This window comes from Phyllobates terribilis, unplaced genomic scaffold, assembly GCF_046119375.1.
Source record: "Phyllobates terribilis strain yellow unplaced genomic scaffold, ASM4611937v1 Scaffold_2__4_contigs__length_985480577, whole genome shotgun sequence".
Lineage (NCBI taxonomy): Eukaryota > Metazoa > Chordata > Amphibia > Anura > Dendrobatidae > Phyllobates > Phyllobates terribilis.
The window spans coordinates 693,492,291-693,509,464 of NW_027362762.1; the positions used below are offsets into that span (position 1 = coordinate 693,492,291).

Consider the following 17,174-nt stretch of genomic DNA (forward strand, 5'->3'; position numbering starts at 1 on the left):
TTGAGCATGTCCTATTCTATCCTCAAAATCGGATCAGAACAAGACAGTCTCTGACCCTCACAAATCTCATTCTCAGATCCTTGATTTTCATGGATGTGTTATGTATCTATAAAACTCTATGAGTCCGTGGACCATGCAATAAAAAATTCTGGCAGCACACGGACATTTCACACAAATGTGAGAATGCAGCCTAAGGGATTTTACAGATAACATTATCTCTCCAAGTCACACAGTGCAGATACAGAATAATATTTACATCCAGGAACTTACCGCTAACGTCTCAACTGATCAGAGTCGGTTTCTGCTGCTTCTTCTCCATCTGGTCAGACCTTCATGTCGACATCTCCCAGCCACTACTCATATTGTCACGATGATCAACGCAGCCCTAAAAATAACAAGGTCCCATATATTGTATATATACTTGTGTCTCCCCCGCACTGCACCCCTGAATACAGATACAGTATGTACCCCACCATTAATATACTATTAGCTACTTAGTAATCAAAATACAAAGTGATCAGCAGCACTGTGCCCCCCATTAACTATAATCTCTGCCGCCCAATAATATAAATTATTCAGTCTCTGTGACTCTCCCCAATTATCTGGAAGGCTATGTGCACACGGAAAATATACAAGGCTTTGCAGTACAAGCAAAGTGAAACCCCCATCATTGCTCTCTCCCAGCACCACATCATTGCTCTCTCCTAGCACCCCCATCATTGCTCTCTCCAGCCCCATCATTGCTCTCCCCATTGCCACCATCCCAATCATTGCTCTCCCCAGTCCCACCATCCCCATCATTGCTTTCCCCAGCCCCATCAGCCCCATCATTGCTCTCCCTAGCCCCACCATCCCCATCATTGCTCTCCCCAGCTCCATCAGCCCCATCATTGCTCTACCCAGCCTCACCATCCCCATAATTGCTCTCCCCATTGCCACCATCCCCATCATTGCTCTCTCCAGCTCCATCAGCCCCATCATTGCTCTCCCCAGCCCCACCATCCCCATCATTGCTCTCCTCGGCCCCATCAGCCCCATCATTGCTCTCCCCATCGCCACCATCCACATCATTGCTCTCCCCATTGCCACCATCCCCATCATTGCTCTCCCCAGTCCCACAATCCCCATCATTGCTTTTCCCAGCCCCATCAGCCCCATCATTGCTCTCCCCAGCCCCACCATCCCCATCATTGCTCTCCCCAGCCCCACCATCCCCATCATTGCTCTCCCCAGCCCCATCATTGATTTCCCCAGCCCCACCATCCCCATCATTGCTCTCTCCAGCTCCATCAGCCCCATCATTTCTCTCCCCAGCCCCACCATCCCCATAATTGCTCTCCCCAGCTCCATCAGCCCCATCATTGCTCTCCCCAGCCCCACCATCCCCATCATTGCTCTCCTCAGCCCCATCAGCCCCATCATTGCTCTCCCCATCACCACCATCCCCATCATTGCTCTCCCCAGTCCCACCATCCCCATCATTGCTCTCCCCAGCTCCATTAGCCCCATCATTGCTCTCCCCAGCACCACCATCCCCATCATTGCTCTCTCCAGCTCCATCCTCCCCTGGACTGCTATGGGGCCCCCCCGCCTCACGGGCCCCATAGCAGTCTCGTGGCCTGCCGCCATTGGCGGTACGCCACTGGGGATAGTTAGGGACCCTAGGGTAAGCCATCGAGGAGCGGGGGCGCCACAACGTTCCCCCTAGGGTGCCAACCTCCGCTGGTAGGAAGGGTGAGTCTAGGGACAGTCTAAATTATCAGCTAGATTTCCACATATATAGCAACCAGAATGTTTTTATGATATTTTTTCTGTATGTTTTTTTTTGTGGTTTTGTGTGCTCTGCATTTTGTGGGTCAAGATTTTCTGACCTTTTAAGCAATAATTAATAAAAGTTAACTTTTAAGGTCTTATATGATTTAAATATTTGATGTGACTTTTTAAACATTCTAGATGTTCTAAAAAATTCTTGCAACCGTGTATTGCCAGTAAACTAGATTTTTGTTTTCTTGCAAGAACTGGTCCATGTCTTGAGTGACTAGTTGTACATTTCTATGTTTACTGGGTGGAATAAGTATGGACATGTGGCTGGCAATTGGGATTTGGTAAAACTGAAGTACAGATCAGATACGCGGTACATTTACAGGGGGTGCAGTACAGCAAAGAGCTGGATAAAGCCCACCTGGTAGTTAGTGGTGTATGTAGGAGAAGATGATTTAGTAGTGTGGGTCACCAGGGCTTTAATAAGAGACATTAGGATGAGTTTGCTTCGATGTTAGGCGGGGTTCATTGCAAAATGTATTTTACTTGCTTACATAGCGCCATTAATTCCTCAGCACTTTACATGCTTCATCATCACTGTCCCCATTGGGGTTCACAATTGAAATTCCCTATATTTGGAGTGTAGGAGGAAACCAGAGTAGATTCAGGAAAAAAGAGGAGAAACTACGCAAACTTTTGGTCTGGGTTAATCAATGTAGGGTCCCAAGGGAAGGTGTTAACTGTGCCATAACAGTGTCAGATACAGCCCAGGCTAGGAGCATGGGCCAGAAGTATACCTTCAAGGGCTCTTTATCTGTATACAGTTGTAGCTGATATCACTTTATAAATATTGTCTATGAGAAATTGTTCTAGTTTTATAATGTTATTTATGAAGAGCTTCTAAACTTATGTGTATTAACAATTTGTAATTTTAAATGATGAATTTAATAAATTACACCTGTGGCTTGGTTATTTTGGGGTAGAATGGTGGGAAGGGTTCTGAACAACTCTGCTATCCCCTAGTTATGTTTTCTATAATAAGCACAATACCAAATGCTTTGACAAGCTCGCTTGAAAAATGTGTTCACTGGCATGGCTAGCAAATAAGGAGTTAATGTAATTAAAAAAAAAAATGGCAGTATCACCTCAGCGAAGAATTGAAAGGAGGAAAGAGTAGGGGTGAAGAGGCGGAAAGTCTGAATCTTGTGGCTTTCTTAATTTCCTGTTTAAACAAATGCACACTACAATGTGACAAGAGAGCGAGGTGTAATGTGTGCCATGTAGACATCACTGCGGGCCGTGAGAGAAGCTCATCTGTATAGAGGCTGGACCTTGTATCCATTACTTCGCCGGGCAGTGCAGGTAACCATTAGGTGTCATTTATAAGGGCTTTATACGGTAGAATCAGGAAGGTGGAGCGCCTGTTGCTATTCTTGAATGGGCTGGACTCCTGCTTTCCTACTTCTGTATTTTCATTTTCTGTAATGACAGAAGAGCCGGTTGATAAATTCATGACTGCAGCAGAAAACAATAGTTAAAAGAATGTTATAATCTGCTGCAACTCCGAAAAGGAAGACGACATCTGATGTTTTCTGTTGGTAAATGAGATGACAGACAATGTTTGCTACTGACGTGAGACAACCTAACTGACCGGTATGGCCTGTTGTGAATATATGCCATTTTTTATAGCACATATCAGATATTATTTAATTGGAAATATTACACCAACTGCATCAACACCCCCTCCTAATAAATTATGTCAGTGCATAGGGTAATAGGTATAAAGCACAGCCTAAATGGCTTTTATTTCTTTACATAATTTTGCAATAAGTGCATTATTTGTCCTAAAAGCAGATATACAGTACAGACCAAAAGTTTGAACACACCTTCTCGTTTAAAGATTTTTCTGTATTTTCATGACTATGAAAATTGTACATTCACACTGAATGCATCAAAACTATGAATTAACACATGTGGAATTATATACTTAACAAAAAAGTGTGAAACAACTGAAAATATGTCTTATATTCTAGGTTCTTCAAAGTAGCCACCTTTTGCTTTGATGACTGCTTTGCACACTCTTGGCATTCTCTTGATGAGCTTCAAGAGGTAGTCACTGGAAATGGTTTTCACTTCACAGGTGTGCCCTGTCAGGTTTAATAAGTGGGATTTCTTGCCTTATAAATGGGGTTGGGACCATCAGTTGTGTTGTGCACAAGTCAGGTGGATACACAGCTGATAGTCATACTGAATAGCCTGTTAGAATTTGTATTATGGCAAGAAAAAAAGCAGCTAAGTAAAGAAAAACGAGTGGCCATCATTACTTTAAGAAATGAAGGTCAGTCAGTCCGAAAAATTGGGCAAACTTTGAAAGTGTCCCCAAGTGCAGTTGCAGAAACCATCAAGCGCTACAAAGAAACTGGCTCACATGAGGACCGCCCCAGGAAAGGAAGACCAAGAGTCACCTCTGCTTCTGAGGATAAGTTTATCTGAGTCACCAACCTCAGAAATTGCAGGTTAACAGCAGCCCAGATTAGAGACCAGGTCAATGCCACACATTGTTCTAGCAGCAGACACATTTCTACCACAACTGTTAATAGGAGACTTTGAGCAGCAGGCCTTCATGGTAAAATAGCTGCTAGGAAACCACTGCTAAGGACAGGCAACAAGCAGAAAAGACTTGTTTGGGCTAAAGAACACAAGGAATGGACATTAGACCAGTAGAAATCTGTGCTTTGGTCTGATGAGTCCAAATTTGAGATCTTTGGTTCCAACCACCGTGTCTTTGTGCGACGCAGAAAAGGTGAACGGATGGACTCTACATGCCTGGTTCCCACCGTGAAGCATGGAGGAGGAGGTGTGATGGTGTGGGGGTGCTTTGCTGGTGACACTGTTGGGGATTTATTCAAAACCGAATGCATACTGAACCAGCATGGCTACCACAGCATCTTGCAGAGGCATGCTATTCCATCCGGTTTGCGTTTAGTTCGACCATCATTTATTTTTCAACAGGACAATGACCCCAAACACACCTCCAGGCTGTATAAGGGCTATTTGACCAAGAAGGAGAGTGATGGGGTGCTACGCCAGATGCCCTAGCCTCCACAGTCACCAGACCTGAACCCAATCGAGATGGTTTGGAGTGAGCTGGACCGCAGAGTGAAGGCAAAAGGGCCAACAAGTGCTAAGCATCTCTGAGAACTCCTTCAAGGTTGTTGGAAGACCATTTCCGGTGACTACCTCTTGAAGCTCATCAAGAGAATGCCAAGAGTGTGCAAAGCAGTCATCAAAGCAAAAGGTGGCTACTTTGAAGAACCTAGAATATAAGACATATTTTCAGTTGTTTCACACTTTTTTGTTAAGTATATAATTCCACATGTGTTAATTCATAGTTTTGATGCCTTCAGTGTGAATGTACAATTTTCAAAGTCATGAAAATACAGAAAAATCTTTAAATGAGAAGGTGTGTCCAAACTTTTGGTCTGTACTGTATATCTATGGTAGCTACAAATGTCTGGGTACCACATGCGGCTTGTGGACTTCTTTTCTATGGCTCCTAACCAAGCAGGCTGATGATAAATGTTTCCATGTTAGTACAGGGGCATGTAAAATAATGTGAGGTATTATACAATGCATTGTGACTGGCCCATGTGTAGGGCACTGCTATAGCCATTACTTCATATGGGTATTTTGTGATTTTATCAATGCAATAGTATTTTATCTGAAATATCTGCATGGTTGCATTATTGCGTAGGTATTATGATCTGTATGCTGTGAGTAATATATTTCAAGGGTTATTGGATAAAAGTATACTATGTGTCTCATGTAAAGTGCATTACTGCTCAAAGAATAAGATATATAAACATTTACTAGGGTGCTTACTTGTATTGTAGCTGGTTTCTGAGTGTCCCTTCTAAACTATTTGATAACACCCACTTAGACATAAAGGGGTGGTCTGAAATCAAAGGTGAATGTCATACATAACGTTTATTTAATTTAATAATTAGTTAAAAATTCCCTACAGTTCCTTCTCTACTCTAACTTCCTATCTGTTTTTTGTTTTTTAACTTTCCATTTAATGATGTTTCCTGTGAGAACCCCCAGTGCATGCTGGGATACTCAAATGGGATGTCATCAGGGGGCTGCTGTCACTGCTGCCGCTGCTGTGCCTAACCTGGAATGAAGTGTCATCAGTCTGTTTCGCGGGCTGGTCTCTGTGTTCCCTGCTTGCCTTGTTCTCTGCTTTTCAACGAGCACTGACAGTGCGCTCTCTTGCCGGCTCATCACTTCTTTTTAGCTCCAACAGGGAGCGCAATGTCAGTGAACATTCAAAGAAATATAGTGCAGGGAGCACATACTGATTGTGGATCAGCTGTGACAACCAATGCAAGCTCAGTAGCACAGGACTTGCCCAACCCCTGAAACTGATGTAACTGATGACGCTACGTTTGAGATGCAGCATTGACTGCAGCCCAGGCCCACTAGAGATGTCCCATTTGAGTAATCCCGCATGCTCTGGGGATTCTCAAACAAAATGTCAGCGGAAGTAAAAAAAAAAAGGAAACACCAGGATAGTAGAGTGAGAGGGCACAGTAGGGAATGTTTCATTATTCAATTAAATAGATTGATATTTAGTGTGGGATGCACCTTTGATTTGGTTTGGGCCCAAATACCAGCCGAGCATATTATTCAGCTATCTCCAGCGCTCCCATTAAAAATAAATAAGGGATAGCTTCCAAACTTGAGAATTCCTCTATAAAGGGATTCTATTAGGACAAAATATTCAGACTAATCAGAGCATTTTGAATGGGACATAGCCTTAATTCAAATCGTATTTTTAGTGTCCAAATCTGGTGCTGTGTTTGTTAGAAATCTCTGTCTCTTCCATCTATTTCCCATGTCTGCATGATTTTGATTGTGAGGCTGCATTAGAGTCCAGTCTTTATGTTGTATATTTTAAGGAAACTTGTAAGGTAACAAAGTAACCACCAGATACACAAATATTTTGAATTATAGATATGCACAATGCAACATTTGTATATTATTAACCCATTCCCGACATAATGTACATGTACATCACATGTTTTGTGCACCTATCCACTGGATATTTGATAAATTTAAAATCACTGATTGCCCAACCACTGGGATAACGAGCTATCCCGAGAACAGGGGTTCCAAAGTCCCCTGTTTGAAAAAATCAGTAGTGCACATGCGTGACCACCTCTCCATTAACTCCTGTAGGACCAGAGGTCGATTAGGTGATAAATACATCTAGTTGGACAATCAAAGCGCAGCTCTACCTTTATGCGATTTGCTGCATGATATTCAAAATTATTACTGTAGGAGTCCAAGATCTTACTAGACGCTGCCATGTTTCTAGTATGGGTGCTCATAGACCATCGAGGAACTGAAGGTGATGGGGGAATTAAAAGGTGAGTGTTTTTCTCATATGGAATTAACATTTTTTTGTATAGTTTGTTGGTAAGAAACCACTAAAACTTCCCACAACTTCTATACTGAAAATTATCAGTACTAGCAGTGCTAAGAAACTTCCAGATAATTTTGGCTAAACACATTCCCATCGCTGTCTGTTGTGCAGAGATAACAGTCTCTGCTGAGAACCTTGCTGAGTGTCACTGTCACTACTCGTCGTCACAATTTCTCATAAAGGCTCTTCACAAACCTCTCACTATTGGGGTATGTATTTTATACTCATTAAATTAACAGAACATAGTTTTATCTTCATTCCTCCTATAACTATCTACATTTTTAAGGCATATTTAGAGTTTGACTGATGGTTAATTTTGTCCTGATGTTCTGTGTTGGTAACCGAAGTAGTCATCTAACAGATCAGTTTTAACTTACGCTACAGTAAAAATGAGGACAGGAAAGTGACGTGTGTGTGTATAGGGTCTTCTCCGAGTCAACATCAAACGGGGCATGGCTTTTCCTTTTATTGCAGTAAACCCCCAAACTTGTGGTTAATAAAGTAGAAATAGAAGATGACTGCAAATTATATTAGTGAACATTTATAAAAACAGTTCTTTAACATTGTACAGCAAATGTATAAAGTGTCACACGGGCATCTGTAAAAGCGCTGATCAAGTCAAGCTTATTCTCAAAGGTTTTAAAAAAAAATGCAATTGTGATAACCTTAAAAATCGTTAGATGTATATCAATAACACCAATGTTCATTCATGCAATATATTATTAATTGAAGATATCAAAGCAACTGCATACTTGAATATTACAATATATATATATCCGTAAGGCTCAGCCTACTTTGAGATCTCGAGACATTGAAATCTCATTGTAGTCACATTGAGGTTCCTTTATCGCATCTCAAAAATGCATCTAATGAGACTCCGTCGTGTCGCATTGCAACCTACCTATCGTGTGTCACAGAGTTGCAAATGTTTCTAAGTATGTTGAATTTTCAAGTAGCAAGTCGCCCCTGACTCACTTGCCATAGGCTTCAATGCAAGTCAATGCGACTACAATTTGCATGCACCTTGTCTGCATTTATAGGAGAGACCTTCCATCCTACGTAATAAACAAATTGCCTGCCTTTGAATTGATTCTAGCTTTTCAATATACTTTTTAAAATGTGGAGCCCAAAACTGGGTCGCATATTCTGGATGTGGCCTCACCAGTGATTTATGAAGGGGTAACAATACTTTGGAATCACAAGATTTTATCTTACTATTTATACACCCTAAAATCTTGTTTGCTTTTGCAGCTGCTACCTGATATTGAGTACTACAGCTTAGCTTACTTGTAACCAGAATATGCAGGCGCTTATCCTGTTCTGTGGTCCATAGTATATTTACATTTAAAGGAAACCTGTCATGTAAAAAAAAACACTATAAATCTGCCGATGTGGAGTTAATCTGATGGCTAATAGCGTTCTAAAGCTGTCCGGCACCCGCACTTAGGGCCCAGGTACTGGAAAAAAAATAACTTTATTCCTTCCAGTGGCCTCAAGCTTTCAGTCATAGGGGTGCGCCGGCGTGGCTTCAGTCACTGCTCACTGCATAGCGAGTCGTGGCTGTAACTGCGCCCCTGGTACTGAATGACAGCCGACTGTAATGCGGAGTTAACTCTCAGCCAGTGTCAGGGTGCGATTTCAGCTGCTGCACCATCAGGAGCATAACTACCACAGTCATAGAGGTCGCCACTGCAACTGGGCCCAGTGGGTGAGGGACCCGCCGACGCCAGCCAATACTTCAGATGGATCTGCATCCTCATACTCACATTCCGCTGAAGTGTACTGCAGCGCAGAGACCTGTTAGGTCTATGCATGGCATTACACACTAAAAAAACAGACAATGTGAACTGAGGTCTAAGATGGCAGACATTCAAGAAACAGAGGCATGTTCACACTAGCAAAAAAGAAGCAAGACAAAAATATATCTCATACCCTACCATAATTATATATAAATGTAAAGCAAAATTGCATAATAAATATAGGGTACTTAGTGAACTATTTTTGATCAAAAAAAGTATACAAGCCGTCCCACCAGCGGCAAGGTGACCCTAAATTGGGACGGTACCTATACTGCCTATATTAAAAACCTTACTGTATATCAAAGTTGAAGTAATGCATATATAAGGGTAGACAAATAGGACCGGGTCCCAACTCCAGACCACCTAGGCCCGTGGTAAGCTACATATATACCAATCAGCTCAACAAAGGGCATGCCACACCCTTAAATTGCACAGAATGCAAACAAGTCAAAAAAACAGACAATGTGAACTGAGGTCTAAGATGGCAGACATACAAGAAACAGAGGCATGTTCACACTAGCAAAAAAGAAGCAAGACAAAAATATATCTCATACCCTACCATAATTATATATAAATGTAAAGCAAAATTGCATAATAAATATAGGGTACTTAGTGAACTATTTTTGATCAAAAAAAGTATACAAGCCGTCCCACCAGCGGCAAGGTGACCCTAAATTGGGACGGTACCTATACTGCCTATATTAAAAACCTTACTGTATATCAAAGTTGAAGTAATGCATATAAAAGGGTAGACAAATAGGACCGGGTCCCAACTCCAGACCACCTAGGCCCGTGGTAAGCTACATATATACCAATCAGCTCAACAAAGGGCATGCCACACCCTTAAATTGCACAGAATGCAAACAAGTAAAAAAAAACAGACAATGTGAACTGAGGTCTAAGATGGCAGACATACAAGAAACAGAGGCATGTTCACACTAGCAAAAAAGAAGCAAGACAAAAATATATCTCATACCCTACCATAATTATATATAAATGTAAAGCAAAATTGCATAATAAATATAGGGTACTTAGTGAACTATTTTTGATCAAAAAAAGTATACAAGCCGTCCCACCAGCGGCAAGGTGACCCTAAATTGGGACGGTACCTATACTGCCTATATTAAAAACCTTACTGTATATCAAAGTTGAAGTAATGCATATAAAAGGGTAGACAAATAGGACCGGGTCCCAACTCCAGACCACCTAGGCCCGTGGTAAGCTACATATATACCAATCAGCTCAACAAAGGGCATGCCACACCCTTAAATTGCACAGAATGCAAACAAGTCAAAAAAACAGACAATGTGAACTGAGGTCTAAGATGGCAGACATACAAGAAACAGAGGCATGTTCACACTAGCAAAAAAGAAGCAAGACAAAAATATATCTCATACCCTACCATAATTATATATAAATGTAAAGCAAAATTGCATAATAAATATAGGGTACTTAGTGAACTATTTTTGATCAAAAAAAGTATACAAGCCGTCCCACCAGCGGCAAGGTGACCCTAAATTGGGACGGTACCTATACTGCCTATATTAAAAACCTTACTGTATATCAAAGTTGAAGTAATGCATATAAAAGGGTAGACAAATAGGACCGGGTCCCAACTCCAGACCACCTAGGCCCGTGGTAAGCTACATATATACCAATCAGCTCAACAAAGGGCATGCCACACCCTTAAATTGCACAGAATGCAAACAAGTCAAAAAAACAGACAATGTGAACTGAGGTCTAAGATGGCAGACATACAAGAAACAGAGGCATGTTCACACTAGCAAAAAAGAAGCAAGACAAAAATATATCTCATACCCTACCATAATTATATATAAATGTAAAGCAAAATTGCATAATAAATATAGGGTACTTAGTGAACTATTTTTGATCAAAAAAAGTATACAAGCCGTCCCACCAGCGGCAAGGTGACCCTAAATTGGGACGGTACCTATACTGCCTATATTAAAAACCTTACTGTATATCAAAGTTGAAGTAATGCATATAAAAGGGTAGACAAATAGGACCGGGTCCCAACTCCAGACCACCTAGGCCCGTGGTAAGCTACATATATACCAATCAGCTCAACAAAGGGCATGCCACACCCTTAAATTGCACAGAATGCAAACAAGTCAAAAAAACAGACAATGTGAACTGAGGTCTAAGATGGCAGACATACAAGAAACAGAGGCATGTTCACACTAGCAAAAAAGAAGCAAGACAAAAATATATCTCATACCCTACCATAATTATATATAAATGTAAAGCAAAATTGCATAATAAATATAGGGTACTTAGTGAACTATTTTTGATCAAAAAAAGTATACAAGCCGTCCCACCAGCGGCAAGGTGACCCTAAATTGGGACGGTACCTATACTGCCTATATTAAAAACCTTACTGTATATCAAAGTTGAAGTAATGCATATAAAAGGGTAGACAAATAGGACCGGGTCCCAACTCCAGACCACCTAGGCCCGTGGTAAGCTACATATATACCAATCAGCTCAACAAAGGGCATGCCACACCCTTAAATTGCACAGAATGCAAACAAGTCAAAAAAACAGACAATGTGAACTGAGGTCTAAGATGGCAGACATACAAGAAACAGAGGCATGTTCACACTAGCAAAAAAGAAGCAAGACAAAAATATATCTCATACCCTACCATAATTATATATAAATGTAAAGCAAAATTGCATAATAAATATAGGGTACTTAGTGAACTATTTTTGATCAAAAAAAGTATACAAGCCGTCCCACCAGCGGCAAGGTGACCCTAAATTGGGACGGTACCTATACTGCCTATATTAAAAACCTTACTGTATATCAAAGTTGAAGTAATGCATATAAAAGGGTAGACAAATAGGACCGGGTCCCAACTCCAGACCACCTAGGCCCGTGGTAAGCTACATATATACCAATCAGCTCAACAAAGGGCATGCCACACCCTTAAATTGCACAGAATGCAAACAAGTCAAAAAAACAGACAATGTGAACTGAGGTCTAAGATGGCAGACATACAAGAAACAGAGGCATGTTCACACTAGCAAAAAAGAAGCAAGACAAAAATATATCTCATACCCTACCATAATTATATATAAATGTAAAGCAAAATTGCATAATAAATATAGGGTACTTAGTGAACTATTTTTGATCAAAAAAAGTATACAAGCCGTCCCACCAGCGGCAAGGTGACCCTAAATTGGGACGGTACCTATACTGCCTATATTAAAAACCTTACTGTATATCAAAGTTGAAGTAATGCATATAAAAGGGTAGACAAATAGGACCGGGTCCCAACTCCAGACCACCTAGGCCCGTGGTAAGCTACATATATACCAATCAGCTCAACAAAGGGCATGCCACACTCTTAAATTGCACAGAATGCAAACAAGTCAAAAAAACAGACAATGTGAACTGAGGTCTAAGATGGCAGACATACAAGAAACAGAGGCATGTTCACACTAGCAAAAAAGAAGCAAGACAAAAATATATCTCATACCCTACCATAATTATATATAAATGTAAAGCAAAATTGCATAATAAATATAGGGTACTTAGTGAACTATTTTTGATCAAAAAAAGTATACAAGCCGTCCCACCAGCGGCAAGGTGACCCTAAATTGGGACGGTACCTATACTGCCTATATTAAAAACCTTACTGTATATCAAAGTTGAAGTAATGCATATAAAAGGGTAGACAAATAGGACCGGGTCCCAACTCCAGACCACCTAGGCCCGTGGTAAGCTACATATATACCAATCAGCTCAACAAAGGGCATGCCACACCCTTAAATTGCACAGAATGCAAACAAGTCAAAAAAACAGACAATGTGAACTGAGGTCTAAGATGGCAGACATACAAGAAACAGAGGCATGTTCACACTAGCAAAAAAGAAGCAAGACAAAAATATATCTCATACCCTACCATAATTATATATAAATGTAAAGCAAAATTGCATAATAAATATAGGGTACTTAGTGAACTATTTTTGATCAAAAAAAGTATACAAGCCGTCCCACCAGCGGCAAGGTGACCCTAAATTGGGACGGTACCTATACTGCCTATATTAAAAACCTTACTGTATATCAAAGTTGAAGTAATGCATATAAAAGGGTAGACAAATAGGACCGGGTCCCAACTCCAGACCACCTAGGCCCGTGGTAAGCTACATATATACCAATCAGCTCAACAAAGGGCATGCCACACCCTTAAATTGCACAGAATGCAAACAAGTCAAAAAAACAGACAATGTGAACTGAGGTCTAAGATGGCAGACATACAAGAAACAGAGGCATGTTCACACTAGCAAAAAAGAAGCAAGACAAAAATATATCTCATACCCTACCATAATTATATATAAATGTAAAGCAAAATTGCATAATAAATATAGGGTACTTAGTGAACTATGCCCGCCAATCAGAGGCCATTAGACGTCGGCGTCCACATGACTGGGGGCGCATGGTAGTGATGCCATGCACTTCCGTTGATTGCACTCTGAAATCAGGTGCCGGCTTCAGAAAAGGACAGTGAGGCGGGGGAGCAGAGGGAAGGTGAGTATAATGGTATATTTTTTTCTATACATTAAAGAACAGCGGCAGGACGGGGACATATACCAGGATAAGGGACATATACCAGGATGTGATATATATATATAATATATATCTAAATATATATCAGGTTGGGGAAAAGGATAAGGGACATATATACCAGGATGGAGGGCATATATACAGGTGCTTCTCACAAAATTAGAATATAAAAAGTTAATTTATTTCAGTTCTTCAATACAAAAAGTGAAACTCATATATTATATAGAGTCATTACAAACAGAGTGATCTATTTCAAGTGTTTATTTCTGTTAATGTTGATGTTTATGGCTTACAGCCAATGAAAACACAAAAGTCATTATCTCAATAAGCCTTAACTTTTTGATGATATTCAAATTTTGTGAGGAGCACCTGTATATATGCCTTTCATCCTGGTATATATGTATGTATATATATATATATATATATATATATATATGTAATACCAGGATGAGAAACATACACATGTGGTTAAAATTGTTGGTACCCCTCGTTTAATGAAAGAAAACCCCACAATGGTCACAGAAATAACTTGAATCTGAAAAAAGTAATAATAAATTAAAAATCTATGAAAATGAACAAATGAAAGTCAGACATTGCTTTTCAACCCTACTTCCACAGTATTTAAAAAAAATTAAACTCATGAAATAGGTCATGTTAGGGACATGTTAAATCAAGTTGTGTCCATTATTTAGCATCACAGGTGTCTATAATCTTGTAATCAGTCAGTTGGCCTGTATATAGGGCTACAGATACTCACTGTGCTGTCTGGTGACATGGTGTGTACCACACTCAATATGGTCCAGGGGAAGCAAAGGAAAAAGTTGTCTCAGGAGATTAGAAAGAAAATTATAGACAAGCATGTGAAAGGTAAAGGTTATAAGACCATCTCCAAGCAGCTTCATGTTCCTATGACTACAGTTGCATATATTATTCAGAAATTTAAGATCCATGGGACTGTAGCCAACCTCCCTGGACGTGGCCGCGGAGGTAAATTGATGACAAATCAAAGAGACGGATAATACGAATGGTAACAAAAGAGCCCAGGAACACTTCTAAAGAGATTAAAGGGGAACTTCAAGTTCAAGGAACCTCAGTGTCAGATCGCACCATCCGTCGTTGTTTGATCCAAAGTGGACTTCATGGGAGACGACCAAGGAGAACACCATTGTTGAAAAAAAATCATAAAAAAGCCAGACTGGAATTTGCCAAATTACATGTTGACAAGCCACAAAGCTTCTGGAAGAATGTCCTATGGACAGATGAGACAAAAATGGAAGGTTTTGGCAAGGCACATCAGCTCTATGCTCACAGACGGAAAAATGAAGCATACCAAGAAAAGAATACTGTCCCTACTGTGAAACATGGAGGAGGCTCTGTTATGTTCTGGGGCTGCTCTGCTGCATCTGGCACAGGGTGACTTGAATCTGTGCAGGGTACAATGAAATCTCAAGACTATCAAGGGCTTCTAGAGAGAAATGTGCTGCCCAGTGTCAGAAAGCTAGGTCTCAGTCACAGGTCATGGGTCTTACAACAGGATAATGACCCAAAACACACCGTTAAAACACCCAAGAATGGCTAAGAGGAAAACATTGGACTATTCTGAAGTGGCCTTCTATGAGCCCTGACCTAAATCCTATTGAGCATCTTTGGAAAGAGCTGAAACATGCCGTCTGGAAAAGGCAACCTTCAAACACGAGACAACTGGAGCAGTTTGCTCATGAGGAGTGGGCCAAAATACCTGTCGAGAGGTGCAGAAGTCTCATTGACAGTTACAGGAATCGTTTGATTGCAGTGATTGCCTCAAAAGGTTGTTCAACAAAATATTAAGTTAGGAGTACCATCATTTCTGTCCAGGCCTATTTCATGAGTTTAAATTTTTAAAAAATTCTGTGGAAGCAGGGTTGAAAAGCAATGTCTGACTTTCATTTTCATAGATTTTTAATTTATTATTATTTTTGTCAGATTCAAGTTATTTCTGCGACCATTGTGGGTTTTTCTTTAATTAAACGAGGGGTACCAACAATTTTGACCACGTGTATATATACCAGGATGGAGGATATATATATCAGGATTGGGGAGGTCGGTCCAAATCTTGCACTGGGGCCCATCAGACTCTAGTTATGCCACTGCGCACTATATGCACTGCATGGCGACTAAAGGCTCACCGGCCCACCCCCATGACTGAAAGCCTGAGTCTGCAGGAAAGAATAAAGTTTATTTCTTCCCAACAGCCTGGTTCTCAGTGCAGGTGCTACGCAGCTTCAGAATGCTATTTACCTGCAGATTAACCCTATATCTGCAAGTTAATAACTTTTTTTTTTACATAAAAGGTTATCTTTAACCAGTTCTTACCCATCTGCATATAGTTCCCCCAGTCCTTGCTTCTGGAGCTTCAATATAAGGCTGATATGTGGTACAGAATCAAATGCCTTTACTAAGTCCATATATCTCACATCAACTACATAACCAACATCTGCGTGACAAACTAGTTTTTATTAGTACCTTTATAATGTTATACATACAAGTTATTGATCACTTTTTATTACATTTTTTTAGAGACAAAATGAACTACATGAAAATTCATTTTGAATTATTTTTTTAAACATCTTTCATTGTTAGGTATAATTGTCATGTTATTATTATTCTGTGGTTTGATACATTCCTTGACAATACTAAATTTCTATAAGTGTTTTTTTGTTATGCTGCTTTTGCGCAAAAAAAAAAAAAAAGAGTTTAAAAGCACAAACAAAATAATGTGCCATACTTTGGGTCTGTCAAGTGCCTGGGATGTCCCTATGTGAGACGGTCGTCTATCTACTTAGTACTGAGATTCTGCTGATCATGTGACCAGATGGCCGCTAGAAGACACTATGGCAGCCTCTGTTTTGTACACACTTCTTATCGAGCACAGTCTATATAAAGTCAGAAATGGTTAGGGCCGGTTTTAAACGAATTGTGACCCTGGGCAAAATATAAAGTGGGGCATCCTCATTTCTAATCTCCCCCATATAAAAAAAAAAAAAAATTGTCGGGATCACAGAAGATCATATTCCATAACTTTCCAGCCTTTACTTTGTAATTTTCCTCCTGCTGAAGTCTTAGATTCCTCTTTCATTGCCCTCATAAAGTATAATGCCAACAAAATCACCCCCATGGTTAATTCCTCCACACTAGCCTCCACATTCACAGTATAATGACCCTACAGGACCCTACCTCAACTCCCAAGGCAAAGAATGGTGACCCCAACACAGTATGATCCACAACACAGCCCCCCATTCAGTATACATAGTTAGTAAAGCCGAATAAAGACTTGCGTCCATCAAGTTCGACCTGTTAGTTCTGTAATTGCTAAAGTTGATCCAGAGGAGGGCAAAAACCCCAAATGATTTGGCCAATCTTCACCTGAGGAAAAATTCCCTCCCGACTCTGAAACCAGCAGTCAGAATAAATCCCTGTATCAACCTACTATTTTATTTTATTTTTAAGTATATGCTGAAATCTGCCTGGTATCTAGAAAAGCATCCAGTCCCCGCTTG

The 17,174-nt window shown here is 40.4% G+C and overlaps 1 protein-coding gene across 9 annotated transcripts in view; it reads left to right on the forward strand.

The window, feature by feature from the left end:
- Nucleotides 1–17,174, forward strand: part of TRAF3IP3 (TRAF3 interacting protein 3) — a 290,160-nt gene that overhangs the window by 162,061 nt on the left and 110,925 nt on the right. For 3 of the 9 annotated variants that reach the window (XM_073667063.1, XM_073667072.1, XM_073667071.1), the window contains exon 1: nucleotides 2,971–3,123. The exons of 4 other annotated variants lie outside the window; for them this stretch is intronic. The gene's annotated coding sequence lies outside the window, so the exon portion shown is untranslated. Of the gene's footprint in view, nucleotides 1–2,969; nucleotides 3,124–7,336; nucleotides 7,459–17,174 lie in introns of those variants that run through there. 2 more of the 9 variants (XM_073667073.1, XM_073667069.1) reach the window with 2 other exon arrangements.